Source organism: Podarcis vaucheri (genome assembly GCF_965113315.1).
Source record: "Podarcis vaucheri genome assembly, chromosome: 4".
In the NCBI taxonomy this organism is placed as follows: Eukaryota; Metazoa; Chordata; class Lepidosauria; order Squamata; family Lacertidae; genus Podarcis; species Podarcis vaucheri.
Genome location: NC_138762.1, coordinates 96208617 through 96235279, shown reverse-complemented (window position 1 = coordinate 96235279; position 26663 = coordinate 96208617).

Below are 26663 nucleotides of genomic sequence, written 5' to 3'. Positions count from 1 at the left end.
CACAATTTCAGGAAAAATCTGACTTTTGGCGATTCACTCAAAAATGGTGCCAAACGCTTGGAAATGCTCGCTTGAAAGGTTTGGCAATCGAAACAGAAGGCTTTTAATCACAGCACAAGAAATCAGCCCTCAAAAACTTAACCAGCGGAAATTTGTTTTTTAAAAAAATCCCTAAGCCCCGGGGTCACAATTTCAGCAAAAATCTGACTTTTGGCAATTCACTCAAAAATGGTGCAAAACGCTTGGAAATGCTCGCTTGAAAGGTTTGGCAATCGAAACAGAAGGCTTTTTATCACAGGACAAGAAATCAGCACTCAAAAACTTAACCGGCGGAAAAACATTTTTCTGAAAAAATCCCTAAGCCCCGGGGTCACAATTTCAGGAAAATTCTGACTTTTGGCAATTCACTCAAAAATTGTGCCAAACGCTTGCAAATGCTCCCCTGGAAGGTTTGGCAGTCGAAACAGAAGTCCTTTTATCACAGGACAAAAAATCAGCCCTCGAAAACTTTACCGGCGGAAAAACATTTTTTTGAAAAAATCCCTAATCCCCGGGGGTCACAATTTCAGCAAAAATCTGACTTTTGGCAATTCACTCAAAAATGGTGCTAAACGCTTGCAAATTCTCGCTTGAAAGGTGGCAGTCGAAACAGAAGTCCTTTTATCACAGGACAAAAAAATCAGCCCTCAAAAACTTAACCGGCAGAAATTTGTTTTTTGGAAAAAATCCCTAAGCTCCGGGGTCACAATTTCAGCAAAAATCTGACATTTGGCAATTCACTCAAAAATGGTGCCAAACGCTTGCAAATGCTCCCCTGAAAGGTTTGGCAGTCGAAACAGAAGGCTTTTAATCACACGGGACGAAATAAGCCCTCAAAAACTTATCCGGCGGAAATTTGTTTTTTAAAAAAATCCCTAAGCCCCGGGGTCACAATTTCAGCAAAAATCTGACTTTTGGCAATTCACTCAAAAATGGTGCCAAACGCTTGCAAATGCTCCCCTGAAAGGTTTGGCAGTCGAAACAGAAGTCCTTTTATCACAGGACAAAAAATCAGCCCTCGAAAACTTTACCGGCGGAAATTTATTTTTGAAAAAATCCCTAAGCCCCGGGGTCACAATTTCAGCAAAAATCTGACTTTTGGCAATTCACTCAAAAATGGTGCAAAACGCTTGCAAATTCTCGCTTGAAAGGTGGCAGTCGAAACAGAAGTCCTTTTATCACAGGACAAAAAATCAGCCCTCGAAAACTTAACCGGCAGAAATTTGTTTTTTGAAAAAATCCCTAAGCCCCGGGGGTCACAATTTCAGCAAAAATCTGACTTTTGGCAATTCACTCAAAAATGGTGCCAAACGCTTGCAAATGCTCCCCTGAAAGTTTTGGCACTCGAAACAGAAGGCTTTTAATCACACGGGACGAAATCAGCCCTCGGAAACTTAACCGGCGGAAATTTGTTTTTTGAAAAAATGCCTAAGCCCCGGGTTCATAATTTCAGCAAAAAACTGACTTTTTGCAATTCATTCAAAAATGGTGCCAAACGCTTGCAAATGCTCCCCTGAAAGGTTTGGCAGTCGAAACAGAAGTCCTTTTATCACAGGACAAAAAATCAGCCCTCGAAAACTTAACCGGCGGAAATTTATTTTTGAAAAAATCCCTAAGCCCCGGGGTCACAATTTCAGGAAAATTCTGACTTTTGGCAATTCACTCAAAAATTGTGCCAAACGCTTGCAAATGCTCCCCTGGAAGGTTTGGCAGTCGAAACAGAAGTCCTTTTATCACAGGAGAAAAAATCAGCCCTCGAAAACTTTACCGGCAGAAAAACATTTTTTTGAAAAAATCCCTAATCCCCGGGGGTCACAATTTCAGCAAAAATCTGACTTTTGGCAATTCACTCAAAAATGGTGCTAAACGCTTGCAAATTCTCGCTTGAAAGGTGGCAGTCGAAACAGAAGTCCTTTTATCACAGGACAAAAAAATCAGCCCTCAAAAACTTAACCGGCAGAAATTTGTTTTTTGGAAAAAATCCCTAAGCTCCGGGGTCACAATTTCAGCAAAAATCTGACATTTGGCAATTCACTCAAAAATGGTGCCAAACGCTTGCAAATGCTCCCCTGAAAGGTTTGGCAGTCGAAACAGAAGGCTTTTAATCACACGGGACGAAATAAGCCCTCAAAAACTTATCCGGCGGAAATTTGTTTTTTAAAAAAATCCCTAAGCCCCGGGGTCACAATTTCAGCAAAAATCTGACTTTTGGCAATTCACTCAAAAATGGTGCCAAACGCTTGCAAATGCTCCCCTGAAAGGTTTGGCAGTCGAAACAGAAGTCCTTTTATCACAGGACAAAAAATCAGCCCTCGAAAACTTTACCGGCGGAAATTTATTTTTGAAAAAATCCCTAAGCCCCGGGGTCACAATTTCAGCAAAAATCTGACTTTTGGCAATTCACTCAAAAATGGTGCAAAACGCTTGCAAATTCTCGCTTGAAAGGTGGCAGTCGAAACAGAAGTCCTTTTATCACAGGACAAAAAATCAGCCCTCGAAAACTTAACCGGCAGAAATTTGTTTTTTGAAAAAATCCCTAAGCCCCGGGGGTCACAATTTCAGCAAAAATCTGACTTTTGGCAATTCACTCAAAAATGGTGCCAAACGCTTGCAAATGCTCCCCTGAAAGTTTTGGCACTCGAAACAGAAGGCTTTTAATCACACGGGACGAAATCAGCCCTCGGAAACTTAACCGGCGGAAATTTGTTTTTTGAAAAAATGCCTAAGCCCCGGGTTCATAATTTCAGCAAAAAACTGACTTTTTGCAATTCATTCAAAAATGGTGCCAAACGCTTGCAAATGCTCCCCTGAAAGGTTTGGCAGTCGAAACAGAAGTCCTTTTATCACAGGACAAAAAATCAGCCCTCGAAAACTTAACCGGCGGAAATTTATTTTTGAAAAAATCCCTAAGCCCCGGGGTCACAATTTCAGCAAAAATCTGACTTTTGGCAATTCACTCAAAAATGGTGCCAAACGCTTGCAAATGCTCCCCTGGAAGGTTTGGCAGTCGAAACAGAAGTCCTTTTATCACAGGACAAAAAATCAGCCCTCGAAAACTTTACCGGCGGAAAAACATTTTTTTGAAAAAATCCCTAATCCCCAGGGGTCACAATTTCAGCATAAATCTGACTTTTGGCAATTCACTCAAAATGGTGCCAAACGCTTGCAAATTCTCGCTTGAAAGGTGGCAGTCGAAACAGAAGTCCATTTATCACAGGACAAAAAAATCAGCCCTCAAAAACTTAACCGGCAGAAATTTGTTTTTTGGAAAAAATCCCTAAGCTCCGGGGTCACAATTTCAGCAAAAATCTGACATTTGGCAATTCACTCAAAAATGGTGCCAAACGCTTGCAAATGCTCCCCTGAAAGGTTTGGCAGTCGAAACAGAAGGCTTTTAATCACACGGGACGAAATCAGCCCTCAAAAACTAACCGGCAGAAATTTGTTTTTTGAAAAAATCCCTAATCCCCGGGGTCACAATTTCAGCAAAAATCTGACTTTTGGCAATTCATTCAAAAATGGTGCCAAACGCTTGCAAATTCTCGCTTGAAAGGTGGCAGTCGAAACAGAAGTCCTTTTATCACAGGACAAAAAATCAGCCCTCAAAAACTTAACCGGCAGAAATTTGTTTTTTGAAAAAATCCCTAAGCCCCGGGGTCACAATTTCAGGAAAAATCTGACTTTTCGCAATTCACTCAAAAATGGTGCAAAACGCTTGGAAATGCTCGCTTGAAAGGTTTGGCAATCGAAACAGAAGGCTTTTTATCACAGGACAAGACATCGGCTCTCAAAAACAACTTAACCGGCGGAAAAACATTTTTTTGAAAAAATCCCTAATCCCCGGGGTCACAATTTCAGCAAAAATCTGACTTTTGGCAATTCATTCAAAAACGGTGCCAAACGCTTGCAAATGCTCGCTTGAAAGGTTTGGCAGTCGAAACAGAAGGCTTTTAATCACACGGGACGAAATCAGCCCTCGAAAACTTAACTGGCAGAAATTTGTTTTTTGAAAAAATCCCTAAGCCTCGGGTTCACAATTTCAGCAAAAATCTGACTTTTGGCAATTCACTCAAAAGTGGTGTCAAACGCTTGCAAATGCTCCCCTGAAAGCTTTGGCAGTCGAAACAGAAGTCCTTTTATCACAGGACAAAAAATCAGCCCTCGAAAACTTAACCGGCGGAAATTTATTTTTGAAAAAATCCCTAAGCCCCGGGGTCACAATTTCAGCAAAAATCTGACTTTTGGCAATTCACTCAAAAATGGTGCAAAACGCTTGCAAATGCTCCCCTGGAACGTTTGGCAGTCGAAACAGAAGTCCTATTATCACAAGACAAGAAATCAGCCCTCAAAACCTAACTGGCGGAAAAATATTTTTTTGAAAAAATCCCTAAGCCCCGGGGTCACAATTTCAGGAAAATTCTGACTTTTGGCAATTCACTCAAAAATGGTGCCAAACGCTTGCAAATGCTCCCCTGAAAGGTTTGGCAGTCGAAACAGAAGTCCTTTTATCACAGGACAAGAAATCAGCCCTCAAAAACTTAACCGGCGGAAAAACATTTTTTTGAAAAAATCCCTAATCCCCGGGGGTCACAATTTCAGCAAAAATCTGACTTTTGGCAATTCACTCAAAAATGGTGCCAAACGCTTGCAAATGCTCGCTTGAAAGGTTTGACCATCGAAACAGAAGGCTTTTAATCACACGGGACGAAATCAGCCCTCGAAAACTTAACCGGCGGAAATTTGTTTTTTGAAAAAATCCCTAAGCCCCGGGGTCACAATTTCAGCAAAAATCTGACTTTTGGCAATTCACTCAAAAATGGTGTCAAATGCTTGCAAATGCTCCCCTGAAAGGTTTGGCAGTCGAAACAGAAGTCTTTTTATCACAGGACAAAAAATCAGCCCTCAAAAACTTAACTGGCGGAAATTTGTTTTTTAAAAAAATCCCTAAGCCCCGGGGTCACAATTTCAGGAAAATTCTGACTTTTGGCAATTCACTCAAAAATGGTGCCAAACGATTGCAAATGGTCCCCTGAAAGGTTTGGCAGCTGAAACAGAAGTCCTTTTATCACAAGACAAGAAATCAGCCCTCAAAACCTAACTGGCGGAAAAACATTTTTTTGAAAAAATCCCTAAGCCCCGGGGTCACAATTTCAGCAAAAAACTGACTTTTGGCAATTCACTCAAAAATGGTGCCAAACGCTTGGAAATGCTCGCTTGAAAGGTTTGGCAATCGAAACAGAAGGCTTTTAATCACACGGGACGAAATCAGCCCTCGGAAACTTAACCGGCGGAAATTTGTTTTTTGAAAAAATCCCTAAGCCCCGGGTTCACAATTTCAGCAAAAAACAGACTTTTGGCCATTCACTCAAAAATGGTGCCAAACGCTTGCAAATGCTCCCCTGAAAGGTTTGGCAGTCGAAACAGAAGTCCTTTTATCACAGGACAAGAAATCAGCCCTCGAAAACTTAACCGGCAGAAATTTGTTTTTTGAAAAAATCCCTAAGCCCCGGGGTCACAATTTCAGCCAAAATCTGACTTTTCGCAATTCACTCAAAAATGGTGCCAAACGCTTGCAAATGCTCGCTTGAAAGGTTTGGCAGTCGAAACAGAAGTCATTTTATCACAGGACAAGAAATCAGCCCTCAAAAACTTAACCGGCGGAAAAACATTTTTTTGAAAAAATCCCTAATCCCCGGGGTCACAATTTCAGGAAAAATCTGACTTTTGGCAATTCATTCAAAAACGGTGCCAAACGCTTGCAAATGCTCGCTTGAAAGGTTTGCCAGTCGAAACAGAAGGCTTTTTATCACAGGACAAGAAATGAGCCATCAAAAACTTAACCGGCGGAAATTTATTTTTGAAAAAAATTGCTAAGCCCCGGGGTCACAATTTCAGGAAAAATCTGACTTTTCGCAATTCACTCAAAAATGGTGCCAAACGCTTGGAAATGCTCACTTGAAAGGTTTGGCAATCGAAACAGAAGGCTTTTAATCACACGGGACGAAATCAGCCATCGAAAACTTAACCGGCGGAAATTTGTTTTTTGAAAAAATCCCTAAGCCCCGGGGTCACAATTTCAGGAAAATTCTGACTTTTGGCAATTCACTCAAAAATGGTGCCAAACGATTGCAAATGATCCCCTGAACGGTTTGGCAGCCGAAACAGAAGTCCTTTTATCACAAGACAAGAAATCAGCCCTCAAAACCTAACTGGCGGAAAAACATTTTTTTGAAAAAATCCCTAAGCCCCCGGGGTCACAATTTCAGCAAAAATCTGACTTTTGGCCATTCACTCAAAAATTGTGCCAAACGCTTCCAAATGCTCCCCTGAAAGGTTTGGCAGTCGAAACAGAAGTCCTTTTATCACAGGACAAGAAATCAGCCCTCGAAAACTTAACCGGCGGAAATTTGTTTTTTGAAAAAATCCCTAAGCCCCGGGGTCACAATTTCAGCAAAAATCTGACTTTTCGCAATTCACTCAAAAATGGTGCCAAACGATTGCAAATGCTCCCCTGAAAGTTTTGGCAGTCGAAACAGAAGTCCTTTTATCACAGGACAAGAAATCAGCCCTCGAAAACTTAACCGGCGGAAATTTATTTTTGAAAAAATCCCTAAGCCCCGGGGTCACAATTTCAGGAAAAATCTGACTTTTGGCAATTCACTCAAAAACGGTGCCAAACGCTTCCAAATGCTCCCCTGAAAGGTTTGGCAGTCGAAACAGAAGTCCTTTTATCACAGGACAAAAAAATCAGCCCTCAAAGACTTAACCGGCGGAAATTTGTTTTTTGAAAAAATCCCTAAGCTCCGGGGTCACAATTTCAGCAAAAATCTGACATTTGGCAATTCACACAAAAATGGTGCAAAACGCTTGGAAATGCTCGCTTGAAAGGTTTGGCAATCGAAACAGAAGGCTTTTTATCACAGGACAAGAAATCAGCCCTCGAAAACTTAACCGGCGGAAATTTATTTTTGAAAAAAATTGCTAAGCCCCGGGGTCACAATTTCAGGAAAAATCTGACTTTTCACAATTCACTCAAAAATGGTGCCAAACGCTTGGAAATGCTCACTTGAAAGGTTTGGCAATCGAAACAGAAGGCTTTTAATCACACGGGACGAAATCAGCCCTCGAAAACTTAACCGGCGGAAATTTGTTTTTTGAAAAAATCCCTAAGCCCCGGGGTCACAATTTCAGGGAAATTCTGACATTTGGCAATTCACTCAAAAATGGTGCCAAACGATTGCAAATGATCCCCTGAACGGTTTGGCAGCCGAAACAGAAGTCCTTTTATCACAAGACAGGAAATCAGCCCTCAAAACCTAACTGGCGGAAAAACTTTTTTTTGAAAAAATCCCTAAGCCCCCGGGGTCACAATTTCAGCAAAAATCTGACTTTTGGCAATTCACTCAAAAATTGTGCCAAACGCTTCCAAATGCTCCCCTGAAAGGTTTGGCAGTCGAAACAGAAGTCCTTTTATCACAGGACAAGAAATCAGCCCTCGAAAACTTAACCGGCAGAAATTTGTTTTTTGAAAAAATCCCTAAGCCCCGGGGTCACAATTTCAGCCAAAATCTGACTTTTCGCAATTCACTCAAAAATGGTGCCAAACGCTTGCAAATGCTCGCTTGAAAGGTTTGGCAGTCGAAACAGAAGTCATTTTATCACAGGACAAGAAATCAGCCCTCAAAAACTTAACCGGCGGAAAAACATTTTTTTGAAAAAATCCCTAATCCCCGGGGTCACAATTTCAGGAAAAATCTGACTTTTGGCAATTCATTCAAAAACGGTGCCAAACGCTTGCAAATGCTCGCTTGAAAGGTTTGCCAGTCGAAACAGAAGGCTTTTTATCACAGGACAAGAAATGAGCCATCAAAAACTTAACCGGCGGAAATTTATTTTTGAAAAAAATTGCTAAGCCCCGGGGTCACAATTTCAGGAAAAATCTGACTTTTCGCAATTCACTCAAAAATGGTGCCAAACGCTTGGAAATGCTCACTTGAAAGGTTTGGCAATCGAAACAGAAGGCTTTTAATAACACGGGACGAAATCAGCCATCGAAAACTTAACCGGCGGAAATTTGTTTTTTGAAAAAATCCCTAAGCCCCGGGGTCACAATTTCAGGAAAATTCTGACTTTTGGCAATTCACTCAAAAATGGTGCCAAACGATTGCAAATGATCCCCTGAACGGTTTGGCAGCCGAAACAGAAGTCCTTTTATCACAAGACAAGAAATCAGCCCTCAAAACCTAACTGGCGGAAAAACATTTTTTTGAAAAAATCCCTAAGCCCCCGGGGTCACAATTTCAGCAAAAATCTGACTTTTGGCCATTCACTCAAAAATTGTGCCAAACGCTTCCAAATGCTCCCCTGAAAGGTTTGGCAGTCGAAACAGAAGTCCTTTTATCACAGGACAAGAAATCAGCCCTCGAAAACTTAACCGGCGGAAATTTGTTTTTTGAAAAAATCCCTAAGCCCCGGGGTCACAATTTCAGCAAAAATCTGACTTTTCGCAATTCACTCAAAAATGGTGCCAAACGATTGCAAATGCTCCCCTGAAAGTTTTGGCAGTCGAAACAGAAGTCCTTTTATCACAGGACAAGAAATCAGCCCTCGAAAACTTAACCGGCGGAAATTTATTTTTGAAAAAATCCCTAAGCCCCGGGGTCACAATTTCAGGAAAAATCTGACTTTTGGCAATTCACTCAAAAACGGTGCCAAACGCTTCCAAATGCTCCCCTGAAAGGTTTGGCAGTCGAAACAGAAGTCCTTTTATCACAGGACAAAAAAATCAGCCCTCAAAGACTTAACCGGCGGAAATTTGTTTTTTGAAAAAATCCCTAAGCTCCGGGGTCACAATTTCAGCAAAAATCTGACATTTGGCAATTCACACAAAAATGGTGCAAAACGCTTGGAAATGCTCGCTTGAAAGGTTTGGCAATCGAAACAGAAGGCTTTTTATCACAGGACAAGAAATCAGCCCTCGAAAACTTAACCGGCGGAAATTTATTTTTGAAAAAAATTGCTAAGCCCCGGGGTCACAATTTCAGGAAAAATATGACTTTTCACAATTCACTCAAAAATGGTGCCAAACGCTTGGAAATGCTCACTTGAAAGGTTTGGCAATCGAAACAGAAGGCTTTTAATCACACGGGACGAAATCAGCCCTCGAAAACTTAACCGGCGGAAATTTGTTTTTTGAAAAAATCCCTAAGCCCCGGGGTCACAATTTCAGGGAAATTCTGACATTTGGCAATTCACTCAAAAATGGTGCCAAACGATTGCAAATGATCCCCTGAACGGTTTGGCAGCCGAAACAGAAGTCCTTTTATCACAAGACAGGAAATCAGCCCTCAAAACCTAACTGGCGGAAAAACTTTTTTTTGAAAAAATCCCTAAGCCCCCGGGGTCACAATTTCAGCAAAAATCTGACTTTTGGCAATTCACTCAAAAATTGTGCCAAACGCTTCCAAATGCTCCCCTGAAAGGTTTGGCAGTCGAAACAGAAGTCCTTTTATCACAGGACAAGAAATCAGCCCTCGAAAACTTAACCGGCAGAAATTTGTTTTTTGAAAAAATCCCTAAGCCCCGGGGTCACAATTTCAGCCAAAATCTGACTTTTCGCAATTCACTCAAAAATGGTGCCAAACGATTGCAAATGCTCCCCTGAAAGGTTTGGCAGTCGAAACAGAAGTCCTTTTATCACAGGACAAGAAATCAGCCCTCGAAAACTTAACCGGCGGAAATTTATTTTTGAAAAAATCCCTAAGCCCCGGGGTCACAATTTCAGGAAAAATCTGACTTTTCGCAATTCACTCAAAAATGGTGCCAAACGCTTGGAAATGCTCGCTTGAAAGGTTTGGCAATCGAAACAGAAGGCTTTTAATCACACGGGACGAAATCAGCCCTCAAAAACTTAACCGGTGGAAAAACATTTTTTTGAAAAAATCCCTAATCCCCGCGGTCACAATTTGAGGAAAAATCTGACTTTTGGCAATTCACTCAAAAACGGTGCCAAACGCTTGCAAATGCTCGCTTGAAAGGTTTGGCAGTCGAAACAGAAGTCCTTTTATCACAGGACAAAAAAATCAGCCCTCAAAAACTTAACCGGCGGAAATTTGTTTTTTGAAAAAATCCCTAAGTGTCACAATTTCAGGAAAATTCTGACTTTTGGCAATTCACTCAAAAATGGTGCCAAACGATTGCAAATGCTCCCCTGAAAGGTTTGGCAGTCGAAACAGAAGTCCTTTTATCACAGGACAAAAAAATCAGCCCTCAAAAACTTAACCGGCGGAAATTTGTTTTTTGAAAAAATCCCTAAGCCCCGAGGTCACAATTTCAGCAAAAATCTGACTTTTGGCAATTCACTCAAAAATTGTGCCAATTGCTTCCAAATGCTCCCCTGAAAGGTTTGGCAGTCGAAACAGAAGTCCTTTTATCACAGGACAAAAAATCAGCCCTCGAAAACTTAACCGGCGGAAAAACATTTTTTTGAAAAAAACCCTAAACCCCGGGGTCACAATTTCAGCAAAAATCTGACTTTTGGCAATTCACTCAAAAATGGTTCCAAACGTTTGCAAATGCGCCCCTGAAAGGTTTGGCAGTCGAAACAGAAGTCCTTTTATCACAAGACAAGAAATCAGCCCTCAAAACCTAACTGGCGGAAAAACATTTTTTTGAAAAAATCCCTAAGCCCCGAGGTCACAATTTCAGCAAAAATCTGACTTTTGGCAATTCACTCGAAAATGGTGCCAAACGATTGCAAATGCTCCCCTGAAAGGTTTGGCAGTCGAAACAGAAGTCCTTTTATCACAGGACAAAAAAATCAGCCCTCAAAAACTTAACCGGCGGAAATTTGTTTTTTGAAAAAATCCCTAAGCCCCGAGGTCACAATTTCAGCAAAAATCTGACTTTTGGCAATTCACTCAAAAATTGTGCCAATTGCTTCCAAATGCTCCCCTGAAAGGTTTGGCAGTCGAAACAGAAGTCCTTTTATCACAGGACAAAAAAATCAGCCCTCAAAGACTTAACCGGCGGAAATTTGTTTTTTGAAAAAATCCGTAAGCTCCGGGGTCACAATTTCAGCAAAAATCTGACATTTGGCAATTCACACAAAAATGGTGCAAAACGCTTGGAAATGCTCGCTTGAAAGGTTTGGCAATCGAAACAGAAGGCTTTTTATCACAGGACAAGAAATCAGCCCTCAAAAACTTAACCGGCGGAAAAACATTTTTTTGAAAAAATCCCTAAGCCCCGAGGTCACAATTTCAGGAAAATTCTGACTTTTGGCAATTCACTCAAAAATGGTGCCAAACGCTTGCAAATTCTCGCTTGAAAGGTGGCAGTCGAAACAGAAGTCCTTCAATCACAGGACAAAAAATCAGCCTTCGAAAACTTAACCGGCAGAAATTTGTTTTTTGAAAAAATCCCTAAGCCCCGGGGGTCACAATTTGAGAAAAACCTGACTTTTGGCAATTCACTCAAAAATGGTGCCAAACGCTTGCAAATGCTCCCCTGAAAGGTTTGGCAGTCGAAACAGAAGGCTTTTAATCACACGGGACGAAATAAGCCCTCAAAAACTTAACTGGCGGAAATTTGTTTTTTAAAAAAATCCCTATGCCCCGGGGTCACAATTTCAGCAAAAAACTGACTTTTGGCAATTCACTCAAAAATGGTGCCAAACGCTTGCAAATGCTCCCCTGAAAGGTTTGGCAGTCGAAACAGAAGTCTTTTTATCACAGGACAAAAAATCAGCCCTCGAAAACTTAACCGGCGGAAAAACATTTTTTTGAAAAAACCCCTAAACCCCGGGGTCACAATTTCAGCAAAAATCTGACTTTTGGCAATTCACTCAAAAATGGTTCCAAACGTTTGCAAATGCGCCCCTGAAAGGTTTGGCAGTCGAAACAGAAGTCCTTTTATCACAAGACAAGAAATCAGCCCTCAAAACCTAACTGGCGGAAAAACATTTTTTTGAAAAAATCCCTAAGCCCCGAGGTCACAATTTCAGCAAAAATCTGACTTTTGGCAATTCACTCAAAAATGGTGCCAAACGCTTGCAAATGCTCGATTGAAAGTTTTGGCAGTCGAAACAGAAGTCCTTTTATCACAGGATAAAAAATCAGCCCTCGAAAACTTAACCGGCAGAAATTTGTTTTTTGAAAAAATCCCTAAGCCCCGGGGGTCACAATTTCAGCAAAAATCTGACTTTTGGCAATTCACTCAAAAATGGTGCCAAACGCTTGCAAATGCTCCCCTGAAATGTTTGGCAGTCGAAACAGAAGGCTTTTAATCACATGGGACGAAATAAGCCCTCAAAAACTTATCCGGCGGAAAAACATTTTTTTGAAAAAATCCCTAAGCCCCGGGGTCACAATTTCAGGAAAATTCTGACTTTTGGCAATTCACTCAAAAATGGTGCCAAACGCTTGCAAATGCTCCCCTGAAAGGTTTGGCAGTCGAAACAGAAGTCCTTTTATCACAGGACAAAAAAATCAGCCCTCAAAGACTTAACCGGCGGAAATTTGTTTTTTGAAAAAATCCCTAAGCTCCGGGGTCACAATTTCAGCAAAAATCTGACATTTGGCAATTCACACAAAAATGGTGCAAAACGCTTGGAAATGCTCGCTTGAAAGGTTTGGCAATCGAAACAGAAGGCTTTTTATCACAGGACAAGAAATCAGCCCTCAAAGACTTAACCGGCGGAAATTTGTTTTTTGAAAAAATCCGTAAGCTCCGGGGTCACAATTTCAGCAAAAATCTGACATTTGGCAATTCACACAAAAATGGTGTAAAACGCTTGGAAATGCTCGCTTGAAAGGTTTGGCAATCGAAACAGAAGGCTTTTTATCACAGGACAAGAAATCAGCCCTCAAAAACTTAACCGGCGGAAAAACATTTTTTTGAAAAAATCCCTAAGCCCCGAGGTCACAATTTCAGGAAAATTCTGACTTTTGGCAATTCACTCAAAAATGGTGCCAAACGCTTGCAAATTCTCGCTTGAAAGGTGGCAGTCGAAACAGAAGTCCTTTAATCACAGGACAAAAAATCAGCCTTCGAAAACTTAACCGGCAGAAATTTGTTTTTTGAAAAAATCCCTAAGCCCCGGGGGTCACAATTTGAGAAAAACCTGACTTTTGGCAATTCACTCAAAAATGGTGCCAAACGCTTGCAAATGCTCCCCTGAAAGGTTTGGCAGTCGAAACAGAAGGCTTTTAATCACACGGGACGAAATAAGCCCTCAAAAACTTAACTGGCGGAAATTTGTTTTTTAAAAAAATCCCTATGCCCCGGGGTCACAATTTCAGCAAAAAACTGACTTTTGGCAATTCACTCAAAAATGGTGCCAAACGCTTGCAAATGCTCCCCTGAAAGGTTTGGCAGTCGAAACAGAAGTCCTTTTATCACAGGACAAAAAATCAGCCCTCGAAAACTTAACCGGCGGAAAAACATTTTTTTGAAAAAACCCCTAAACCCCGGGGTCACAATTTCAGCAAAAATCTGACTTTTGGCAATTCACTCAAAAATGGTTCCAAACGTTTGCAAATGCGCCCCTGAAAGGTTTGGCAGTCGAAACAGAAGTCCTTTTATCACAAGACAAGAAATCAGCCCTCAAAACCTAACTGGCGGAAAAACATTTTTTTGAAAAAATCCCTAAGCCCCGAGGTCACAATTTCAGCAAAAATCTGACTTTTGGCAATTCACTCAAAAATGGTGCCAAACGCTTGCAAATGCTCGATTGAAAGTTTTGGCAGTCGAAACAGAAGTCCTTTTATCACAGGATAAAAAATCAGCCCTCGAAAACTTAACCGGCAGAAATTTGTTTTTTGAAAAAATCCCTAAGCCCCGGGGGTCACAATTTCAGCAAAAATCTGACTTTTGGCAATTCACTCAAAAATGGTGCCAAACGCTTGCAAATGCTCCCCTGAAATGTTTGGCAGTCGAAACAGAAGGCTTTTAATCACATGGGACGAAATAAGCCCTCAAAAACTTATCCGGCGGAAAAACATTTTTTTGAAAAAATCCCTAAGCCCCGGGGTCACAATTTCAGGAAAATTCTGACTTTTGGCAATTCACTCAAAAATGGTGCCAAACGCTTGCAAATGCTCCCCTGAAAGGTTTGGCAGTCGAAACAGAAGTCCTTTTATCACAGGACAAAAAAATCAGCCCTCAAAGACTTAACCGGCGGAAATTTGTTTTTTGAAAAAATCCCTAAGCTCCGGGGTCACAATTTCAGCAAAAATCTGACATTTGGCAATTCACACAAAAATGGTGCAAAACGCTTGGAAATGCTCGCTTGAAAGGTTTGGCAATCGAAACAGAAGGCTTTTTATCACAGGACAAGAAATCAGCCCTCAAAAACTTAACCGGCGGAAAAACATTTTTTTGAAAAAATCCCTACGCCCCGAGGTCACAATTTCAGGAAAATTCTGACTTTTGGCAATTCACTCAAAAATGGTGCCAAACGCTTGCAAATTCTCGCTTGAAAGGTGGCAGTCGAAACAGAAGTCCTTTAATCACAGGACAAAAAATCAGCCTTCGAAAACTTAACCGGCAGAAATTTGTTTTTTGAAAAAATCCCTAAGCCCCGGGGGTCACAATTTCAGAAAAACCTGACTTTTGGCAATTCACTCAAAAATGGTGCCAAACGCTTGCAAATGCTCCCCTGAAAGGTTTGGCAGTCGAAACAGAAGGCTTTTAATCACACGGGACGAAATCAGCCCTCGAAAACTTAACCGGCGGAAAAACATTTTTTTGAAAAAACCCCTAAACCCCGGGGTCACAATTTCAGCAAAAATCTGACTTTTGGCAATTCACTCAAAAATGGTTCCAAACGTTTGCAAATGCGCCCCTGAAAGGTTTGGCAGTCGAAACAGAAGTCCTTTTATCACAAGACAAGAAATCAGCCCTCAAAACCTAACTGGCGGAAAAACATTTTTTTGAAAAAATCCCTAAGCCCCGAGGTCACAATTTCAGCAAAAATCTGACTTTTGGCAATTCACTCAATAATGGTGCCAAACGCTTGCAAATGCTCGCTTGAAAGATTTGGCAGTCGAAACAGAAGTCCTTTTATCACAGGATAAAAAATCAGCCCTCGAAAACTTAACCGGCAGAAATTTGTTTTTTGAAAAAATCCCTAAGCCCCGGGGGTCACAATTTCAGCAAAAATCTGACTTTTGGCAATTCACTCAAAAATGGTGCCAAACGCTTGCAAATGCTCCCCTGAAAGGTTTGGCAGTCGAAACAGAAGTCCTTTAATCACAGGACAAAAAATCAGCCTTCGAAAACTTAACCGGCAGAAATTTGTTTTTTGAAAAAATCCCTAAGCCCCGGGGGTCACAATTTGAGAAAAACCTGACTTTTGGCAATTCACTCAAAAATGGTGCCAAACGCTTGCAAATGCTCCCCTGAAAGGTTTGGCAGTCGAAACAGAAGGCTTTTAATCACACGGGACGAAATAAGCCCTCAAAAACTTAACTGGCGGAAATTTGTTTTTTAAAAAAATCCCTATGCCCCGGGGTCACAATTTCAGCAAAAAACTGACTTTTGGCAATTCACTCAAAAATGGTGCCAAACGCTTGCAAATGCTCCCCTGAAAGGTTTGGCAGTCGAAACAGAAGTCCTTTTATCACAGGACAAAAAATCAGCCCTCGAAAACTTAACCGGCGGAAAAACATTTTTTTGAAAAAACCCCTAAACCCCGGGGTCACAATTTCAGCAAAAATCTGACTTTTGGCAATTCACTCAAAAATGGTTCCAAACGTTTGCAAATGCGCCCCTGAAAGGTTTGGCAGTCGAAACAGAAGTCCTTTTATCACAAGACAAGAAATCAGCCCTCAAAACCTAACTGGCGGAAAAACATTTTTTTGAAAAAATCCCTAAGCCCCGAGGTCACAATTTCAGCAAAAATCTGACTTTTGGCAATTCACTCAAAAATGGTGCCAAACGCTTGCAAATGCTCGATTGAAAGTTTTGGCAGTCGAAACAGAAGTCCTTTTATCACAGGATAAAAAATCAGCCCTCGAAAACTTAACCGGCAGAAATTTGTTTTTTGAAAAAATCCCTAAGCCCCGGGGGTCACAATTTCAGCAAAAATCTGACTTTTGGCAATTCACTCAAAAATGGTGCCAAACGCTTGCAAATGCTCCCCTGAAATGTTTGGCAGTCGAAACAGAAGGCTTTTAATCACATGGGACGAAATAAGCCCTCAAAAACTTATCCGGCGGAAAAACATTTTTTTGAAAAAATCCCTAAGCCCCGGGGTCACAATTTCAGGAAAATTCTGACTTTTGGCAATTCACTCAAAAATGGTGCCAAACGCTTGCAAATGCTCCCCTGAAAGGTTTGGCAGTCGAAACAGAAGTCCTTTTATCACAGGACAAAAAAATCAGCCCTCAAAGACTTAACCGGCGGAAATTTGTTTTTTGAAAAAATCCCTAAGCTCCGGGGTCACAATTTCAGCAAAAATCTGACATTTGGCAATTCACACAAAAATGGTGCAAAACGCTTGGAAATGCTCGCTTGAAAGGTTTGGCAATCGAAACAGAAGGCTTTTTATCACAGGACAAGAAATCAGCCCTCAAAAACTTAACCGGCGGAAAAACATTTTTTTGAAAAAATCCCTACGCCCCGAGGTCACAATTTCAGGAAAATTCTGACTTTTGGCAATTCACTCAAAAATGGTGCCAAACGCTTGCAAATTCTCGCTTGAAAGGTGGCAGTCGAAACAGAAGTCCTTTAATCACAGGACAAAAAATCAGCCTTCGAAAACTTAACCGGCAGAAATTTGTTTTTTGAAAAAATCCCTAAGCCCCGGGGGTCACAATTTCAGAAAAACCTGACTTTTGGCAATTCACTCAAAAATGGTGCCAAACGCTTGCAAATGCTCCCCTGAAAGGTTTGGCAGTCGAAACAGAAGGCTTTTAATCACACGGGACGAAATCAGCCCTCGAAAACTTAACCGGCGGAAAAACATTTTTTGAAAAAACCCCTAAACCCCGGGGTCACAATTTCAGCAAAAATCTGACTTTTGGCAATTCACTCAAAAATGGTTCCAAACGTTTGCAAATGCGCCCCTGAAAGGTTTGGCAGTCGAAACAGAAGTCCTTTTATCACAAGACAAGAAATCAGCCCTCAAAACCTAACTGGCGGAAAAACATTTTTTTGAAAAAATCCCTAAGCCCCGAGGTCACAATTTCAGCAAAAATCTGACTTTTGGCAATTCACTCAATAATGGTGCCAAACGCTTGCAAATGCTCGCTTGAAAGATTTGGCAGTCGAAACAGAAGTCCTTTTATCACAGGATAAAAAATCAGCCCTCGAAAACTTAACCGGCAGAAATTTGTTTTTTGAAAAAATCCCTAAGCCCCGGGGGTCACAATTTCAGCAAAAATCTGACTTTTGGCAATTCACTCAAAAATGGTGCCAAACGCTTGCAAATGCTCCCCTGAAAGGTTTGGCAGTCGAAACAGAAGGCTTTTAATCACATGGGACGAAATAAGCCCTCAAAAACTTATCCGGCGGAAAAACATTTTTTTGAAAAAATCCCTAAGCCCCGGGGTCACAATTTCAGGAAAATTCTGACTTTTGGCAATTCACTCAAAAATGGTGCCAAACGCTTGCAAATGCTCCCCTGAAAGGTTTGGCAGTCGAAACAGAAGTCCTTTTTTCACAGGACAAGAAATCAGCCCTCAAAAACTTAACCGGCGGAAAAACATTTTTTTGAAAAAATCCCTAATCCCCAGGGGTCACAATTTCAGCAAAAATCTGACTTTTGGCAATTCACTCAAAAATGGTGCCAAACGCTTGCAAATGCTCGCTTGAAAGGTTTGGCCATCGAAACAGAAGGCTTTTAATCGCACGGGACGAAATTAGCCCTCAAAAACTTAACCGGCGGAAATTTGTTTTTTGAAAAAATCCCTAAGCCCCGGGTTCACAATTTCAGGAAAATTCTGACTTTTGGCAATTCACTCAAAAATGGTGCCAAACGATTGCAAATGCTCCCCTGAAAGGTTTGGCAGCCGAAACAGAAGTCCTTTTATCACAAGACAAGAAATCAGCCCTCAAAACCTAACTGGCGGAAAAACATTTTTTTGAAAAAATCCCTAAGCCCCGGGGTCACAATTTCAGCAAAAAACTGACTTTTGGAAATTCACTCAAAAATTGTGCCAAACGCTTGCAAATGCTCCCCTGAAAGGTTTGGCAGTCGAAACAGAAGTCCTTTTATCACAGGACAAAAAATTAGCCCTCGAAAACTTAACCGGCGGAAAAACATTTTTTTGAAAAAACCCCTAAACCCCGGGGTCACAATTTCAGCAAAAATCTGACTTTTGGCAATTCACTCAAAAATGGTTCCAAACGTTTGCAAATGCGCCCCTGAAAGGTTTGGCAGTCGAAACAGAAGTCCTTTTATCACAAGACAAGAAATCAGCCCTCAAAACCTAACTGGCGGAAAAACATTTTTTTGAAAAAATCCCTAAGCCCCGAGGTCACAATTTCAGCAAAAATCTGACTTTTGGCAATTCACTCGAAAATGGTGCCAAACGATTGCAAATGCTCCCCTGAAAGGTTTGGCAGTCGAAACAGAAGTCCTTTTATCACAGGACAAAAAAATCAGCCCTCAAAAACTTAACCGGCGGAAATTTGTTTTTTGAAAAAATCCCTAAGCCCCGAGGTCACAATTTCAGCAAAAATCTGACTTTTGGCAATTCACTCAAAAATTGTGCCAATTGCTTCCAAATGCTCCCCTGAAAGGTTTGGCAGTCGAAACAGAAGTCCTTTTATCACAGGACAAATAAATCAGCCCTCAAAGACTTAACCGGCGGAAATTTGTTTTTTGAAAAAATCCCTAAGCTCCGGGGTCACAATTTCAGCAAAAATCTGACATTTGGCAATTCACACAAAAATGGTGCAAAACGCTTGGAAATGCTCGCTTGAAAGGTTTGGCAATCGAAACAGAAGGCTTTTTATCACAGGACAAGAAATCAGCCCTCAAAAACTTAACCGGCGGAAAAACATTTTTTTGAAAAAATCCCTAAGCCCCGAGGTCACAATTTCAGGAAAATTCTGACTTTTGGCAATTCACTCAAAAATGGTGCCAAACGCTTGCAAATTCTCGCTTGAAAGGTGGCAGTCGAAACAGAAGTCCTTTAATCACAGGACAAAAAATCAGCCTTCGAAAACTTAACCGGCAGAAATTTGTTTTTTGAAAAAATCCCTAAGCCCCGGGGGTCACAATTTCAGAAAAACCTGACTTTTGGCAATTCACTCAAAAATGGTGCCAAACGCTTGCAAATGCTCCCCTGAAAGGTTTGGCAGTCGAAACAGAAGGCGTTTAATCACACGGGACGAAATAAGCCCTCAAAAACTTAACTGGCGGAAATTTGTTTTTTAAAAAAATCCCTATGCCCCGGGGTCACAATTTCAGCAAAAAACTGACTTTTGGCAATTCACTCAAAAATGGTGCCAAACGCTTGCAAATGCTCCCCTGAAAGGTTTGGCAGTCGAAACAGAAGTCCTTTTATCACAGGACAAAAAATCAGCCCTCGAAAACTTAACCGGCGGAAAAACATTTTTTTGAAAAAACCCCTAAACCCCGGGGTCACAATTTCAGCAAAAATCTGACTTTTGGCAATTCACTCAAAAATGGTGCCAAACGCTTGCAAATGCTCGATTGAAAGGTTTGGCAGTCGAAACAGAAGTCCTTTTATCACAGGATAAAAAATCAGCCCTCGAAAACTTAACCGGCAGAAATTTGTTTTTTGAAAAAATCCCTAAGCCCCGGGGTCACAATTTCAGCAAAAATCTGACTTTTGGCAATTCACTCAAAAATGGTGCCAAACGCTTGCAAATGCTCCCCTGAAATGTTTGGCAGTCGAAACAGAAGGCTTTTAATCACATGGGACGAAATGAGCCCTCAAAAACCTATCCGGCGGAAAAACATTTTTTTGAAAAAATCCCTAAGCCCCGGGGTCACAATTTCAGGAAAATTCTGACTTTTGGCAATTCACTCAAAAATGGTGCCAAACGCTTGCAAATGCTCCCCTGAAAGGTTTGGCAGTCGAAACAGAAGTCCTTTTATCACAGGACAAAAAAATCAGCCCTCAAAGACTTAACCGGCGGAAATTTGTTTTTTGAAAAAATCCCTAAGCTCCGGGGTCACAATTTCAGCAAAAATCTGACATTTGGCAATTCACACAAAAATGGTGCAAAACGCTTGGAAATGCTCGCTTGAAAGGTTTGGCAATCGAAACAAAAGGCTTTTTATCACAGGACAAGAAATCAGCCCTCAAAAACTTAACCGGCGGAAAAACATTTTTTTGAAAAATCCCTAAGCCCCGAGGTCACAATTTCAGGAAAATTCTGACTTTTGGCAATTCACTCAAAAATGGTGCCAAACGCTTGCAAATTCTCGCTTGAAAGGTGGCAGTCGAAACAGAAGTCCTTTAATCACAGGACAAAAAATCAGCCTTCGAAAACTTAACCGGCAGAAATTTGTTTTTTGAAAAAATCCCTAAGCCCCGGGGGTCACAATTTCAGAAAAACCTGACTTTTGGCAATTCACTCAAAAATGGTGCCAAACGCTTGCAAATGCTCCCCTGAAAGGTTTGGCAGTCGAAACAGAAGGCTTTTAATCACACGGGACGAAATCAGCCCTCGAAAACTTAACCGGCGGAAAAACATTTTTCTGAAAAAACCCCTAAACCCCGGGGTCACAATTTCAGCAAAAATCTGACTTTTGGCAATTCACTCAAAAATGGTTCCAAACGTTTGCAAATGCGCCCCTGAAAGGTTTGGCAGTCGAAACAGAAGTCCTTTTATCACAAGACAAGAAATCAGCCCTCAAAACCTAACTGGCGGAAAAACATTTTTTTGAAAAAATCCCTAAGCCCCGAGGTCACAATTTCAGCAAAAATCTGACTTTTGGCAATTCACTCAAAAATGGTGCCAAACGCTTGCAAATGCTCGCTTGAAAGGTTTGGCAGTCGAAACAGAAGTCCTTTTATCACAGGATAAAAAATCAGCCCTCGAAAACTTAACCGGCAGAAATTTGTTTTTTGAAAAAATCCCTAAGCCCCGGGGGTCACAATTTCAGCAAAAATCTGACTTTTGGCAATTCACTCAAAAATGGTGCCAAACGCTTGCAAATGCTCCCCTGAAAGGTTTGGCAGTCGAAACAGAAGGCTTTTAATCACATGGGACGAAATAAGCCCTCAAAAACTTATCCGGCGGAAAAACATTTTTTTGAAAAAATCCCTAAGCCCCGGGGTCACAATTTCAGGAAAATTCTGACTTTTGGCAATTCACTCAAAAATGGTGCCAAACGCTTGCAAATGCTCCCCTGAAAGGTTTGGCAGTCGAAACAGAAGTCCTTTTTTCACAGGACAAGAAATCAGCCCTCAAAAACTTAACCGGCGGAAAAACATTTTTTTGAAAAAATCCCTAATCCCCAGGGGTCACAATTTCAGCAAAAATCTGACTTTTGGCAATTCACTCAAAAATGGTGCCAAACGCTTGCAAATGCTCGCTTGAAAGGTTTGGCCATCGAAACAGAAGGCTTTTAATCGCACGGGACGAAATTAGCCCTCAAAAACTTAACCGGCGGAAAAACATTTTTTTGAAAAAATCCCTAAGCCCCGGGGTCACAATTTCAGCAAAAAACTGACTTTTGGAAATTCACTCAAAAATTGTGCCAAACGCTTGCAAATGCTCCCCTGAAAGGTTTGGCAGCCGAAACAGAAGTCCTTTTATCACAAGACAAGAAATCAGCCCTCAAAACCTAACTGGCGGAAAAACATTTTTTTGAAAAAATCCCTAAGCCCCGGGGTCACAATTTCAGCAAAAAACTGACTTTTGGCAATTCACTCAAAAATGGTGCCAAACGCTTGCAAATTCTCGCTTGAAAGGTTTGGCAGTCGAAACAGAAGTCCTTTTATCACAGGACAAAAAATCAGCCCTCGAAAACTTAACCGGCAGAAATTTGTTTTTTGAAAAAATCCCTAAGCCCCGGGTTCACAATTTCACGAAAATTCTGACTTTTGGCAATTCACTCAAAAATGGTGCCAAACGATTGCAAATGCTCCCCTGAAAGGTTTGGCAGCCGAAACAGAAGTCCTTTTATCACAAGACAAGAAATCAGCCCTCAAAACCTAACTGGCGGAAAAACATTTTTTTGAAAAAATCCCTAAGCCCCGGGGTCACAATTTCAGGAAAATTCTGACTTTTGGCAATTCACTCAAAAATGGTGCCAAACGCTTGCAAATGCTCCCCTGAAAGGTTTGGCAGTCGAAACAGAAGTCCTTTTATCACAGGACAAAAAAATCAGCCCTCAAAGACTTAACCGGCGGAAATTTGTTTTTTGAAAAAATCCCTAAGCTCCGGGGTCACAATTTCAGCAAAAATCTGACATTTGGCAATTCACACAAAAATGGTGCAAAACGCTTGGAAATGCTCGCTTGAAAGGTTTGGCAATCGAAACAGAAGGCTTTTTATCACAGGACAAGAAATCAGCCCTCAAAAACTTAACCGGCGGAAAAACATTTTTTTGAAAAAATCCCTACGCCCCGAGGTCACAATTTCAGGAAAATTCTGACTTTTGGCAATTCACTCAAAAATGGTGCCAAACGCTTGCAAATTCTCGCTTGAAAGGTGGCAGTCGAAACAGAAGTCCTTTAATCACAGGACAAAAAATCAGCCTTCGAAAACTTAACCGGCAGAAATTTGTTTTTTGAAAAAATCCCTAAGCCCCGGGGGTCACAATTTCAGAAAAACCTGACTTTTGGCAATTCACTCAAAAATGGTGCCAAACGCTTGCAAATGCTCCCCTGAAAGGTTTGGCAGTCGAAACAGAAGGCTTTTAATCACACGGGACGAAATCAGCCCTCGAAAACTTAACCGGCGGAAAAACATTTTTTTGAAAAAACCCCTAAACCCCGGGGTCACAATTTCAGCAAAAATCTGACTTTTGGCAATTCACTCAAAAATGGTTCCAAACGTTTGCAAATGCGCCCCTGAAAGGTTTGGCAGTCGAAACAGAAGTCCTTTTATCACAAGACAAGAAATCAGCCCTCAAAACCTAACTGGCGGAAAAACATTTTTTTGAAAAAATCCCTAAGCCCCGAGGTCACAATTTCAGCAAAAATCTGACTTTTGGCAATTCACTCAATAATGGTGCCAAACGCTTGCAAATGCTCGCTTGAAAGATTTGGCAGTCGAAACAGAAGTCCTTTTATCACAGGATAAAAAATCAGCCCTCGAAAACTTAACCGGCAGAAATTTGTTTTTTGAAAAAATCCCTAAGCCCCGGGGGTCACAATTTCAGCAAAAATCTGACTTTTGGCAATTCACTCAAAAATGGTGCCAAACGCTTGCAAATGCTCCCCTGAAAGGTTTGGCAGTCGAAACAGAAGGCTTTTAATCACATGGGACGAAATAAGCCCTCAAAAACTTATCCGGCGGAAAAACATTTTTTTGAAAAAATCCCTAAGCCCCGGGGTCACAATTTCAGGAAAATTCTGACTTTTGGCAATTCACTCAAAAATGGTGCCAAACGCTTGCAAATGCTCCCCTGAAAGGTTTGGCAGTCGAAACAGAAGTCCTTTTTTCACAGGACAAGAAATCAGCCCTCAAAAACTTAACCGGCGGAAAAACATTTTTTTGAAAAAATCCCTAATCCCCAGGGGTCACAATTTCAGCAAAAATCTGACTTTTGGCAATTCACTCAAAAATGGTGCCAAACGCTTGCAAATGCTCGCTTGAAAGGTTTGGCCATCGAAACAGAAGGCTTTTAATCGCACGGGACGAAATTAGCCCTCAAAAACTTAACCGGCGGAAATTTGTTTTTTGAAAAAATCCCTAAGCCCCGGGTTCACAATTTCAGGAAAATTCTGACTTTTGGCAATTCACTCAAAAATGGTGCCAAACGATTGCAAATGCTCCCCTGAAAGGTTTGGCAGCCGAAACAGAAGTCCTTTTATCACAAGACAAGAAATCAGCCCTCAAAACCTAACTGGCGGAAAAACATTTTTTTGAAAAAATCCCTAAGCCCCGGGGTCACAATTTCAGCAAAAAACTGACTTTTGGAAATTCACTCAAAAATTGTGCCAAACGCTTGCAAATGCTCCCCTGAAAGGTTTGGCAGTCGAAACAGAAGTCCTTTTATCACAGGACAAAAAATTAGCCCTCGAAAACTTAACCGGCGGAAAAACATTTTTTTGAAAAAACCCCTAAACCCCGGGGTCACAATTTCAGCAAAAATCTGACTTTTGGCAATTCACTCAAAAATGGTTCCAAACGTTTGCAAATGCGCCCCTGAAAGGTTTGGCAGTCGAAACAGAAGTCCTTTTATCACAAGACAAGAAATCAGCCCTCAAAACCTAACTGGCGGAAAAACATTTTTTTGAAAAAATCCCTAAGCCCCGAGGTCACAATTTCAGCAAAAATCTGACTTTTGGCAATTCACTCGAAAATGGTGCCAAACGATTGCAAATGCTCCCCTGAAAGGTTTGGCAGTCGAAACAGAAGTCCTTTTATCACAGGACAAAAAAATCAGCCCTCAAAAACTTAACCGGCGGAAATTTGTTTTTTGAAAAAATCCCTAAGCCCCGAGGTCACAATTTCAGCAAAAATCTGACTTTTGGCAATTCACTCAAAAATTGTGCCAATTGCTTCCAAATGCTCCCCTGAAAGGTTTGGCAGTCGAAACAGAAGTCCTTTTATCACAGGACAAATAAATCAGCCCTCAAAGACTTAACCGGCGGAAATTTGTTTTTTGAAAAAATCCCTAAGCTCCGGGGTCACAATTTCAGCAAAAATCTGACATTTGGCAATTCACACAAAAATGGTGCAAAACGCTTGGAAATGCTCGCTTGAAAGGTTTGGCAATCGAAACAGAAGGCTTTTTATCACAGGACAAGAAATCAGCCCTCAAAAACTTAACCGGCGGAAAAACATTTTTTTGAAAAAATCCCTAAGCCCCGAGGTCACAATTTCAGCAAAAATCTGACTTTTGGCAATTCACTCAAAAATTGTGCCAATTGCTTCCAAATGCTCCCCTGAAAGGTTTGGCAGTCGAAACAGAAGTCCTTTTATCACAGGACAAATAAATCAGCCCTCAAAGACTTAACCGGCGGAAATTTGTTTTTTGAAAAAATCCCTAAGCTCCGGGGTCACAATTTCAGCAAAAATCTGACATTTGGCAATTCACACAAAAATGGTGCAAAACGCTTGGAAATGCTCGCTTGAAAGGTTTGGCAATCGAAACAGAAGGCTTTTTATCACAGGACAAGAAATCAGCCCTCAAAAACTTAACCGGCGGAAAAACATTTTTTTGAAAAAATCCCTAAGCCCCGAGGTCACAATTTCAGGAAAATTCTGACTTTTGGCAATTCACTCAAAAATGGTGCCAAACGCTTGCAAATTCTCGCTTGAAAGGTGGCAGTCGAAACAGAAGTCCTTTAATCACAGGACAAAAAATCAGCCTTCGAAAACTTAACCGGCAGAAATTTGTTTTTTGAAAAAATCCCTAAGCCCCGGGGGTCACAATTTCAGAAAAACCTGACTTTTGGCAATTCACTCAAAAATGGTGCCAAACGCTTGCAAATGCTCCCCTGAAAGGTTTGGCAGTCGAAACAGAAGGCGTTTAATCACACGGGACGAAATAAGCCCTCAAAAACTTAACTGGCGGAAATTTGTTTTTTAAAAAAATCCCTATGCCCCGGGGTCACAATTTCAGCAAAAAACTGACTTTTGGCAATTCACTCAAAAATGGTGCCAAACGCTTGCAAATGCTCCCCTGAAAGGTTTGGCAGTCGAAACAGAAGTCCTTTTATCACAGGACAAAAAATCAGCCCTCGAAAACTTAACCGGCGGAAAAACATTTTTTTGAAAAAACCCCTAAACCCCGGGGTCACAATTTCAGCAAAAATCTGACTTTTGGCAATTCACTCAAAAATGGTGCCAAACGCTTGCAAATGCTCGATTGAAAGGTTTGGCAGTCGAAACAGAAGTCCTTTTATCACAGGATAAAAAATCAGCCCTCGAAAACTTAACCGGCAGAAATTTGTTTTTTGAAAAAATCCCTAAGCCCCGGGGGTCACAATTTCAGCAAAAATCTGACTTTTGGCAATTCACTCAAAAATGGTGCCAAACGCTTGCAAATGCTCCCCTGAAATGTTTGGCAGTCGAAACAGAAGGCTTTTAATCACATGGGACGAAATGAGCCCTCAAAAACCTATCCGGCGGAAAAACATTTTTTTGAAAAAATCCCTAAGCCCCGGGGTCACAATTTCAGGAAAATTCTGACTTTTGGCAATTCACTCAAAAATGGTGCCAAACGCTTGCAAATGCTCCCCTGAAAGGTTTGGCAGTCGAAACAGAAGTCCTTTTATCACAGGACAAAAAAATCAGCCCTCAAAGACTTAACCGGCGGAAATTTGTTTTTTGAAAAAATCCCTAAGCTCCGGGGTCACAATTTCAGCAAAAATCTGACATTTGGCAATTCACACAAAAATGGTGCAAAACGCTTGGAAATGCTCGCTTGAAAGGTTTGGCAATCGAAACAAAAGGCTTTTTATCACAGGACAAGAAATCAGCCCTCAAAAACTTAACCGGCGGAAAAACATTTTTTTGAA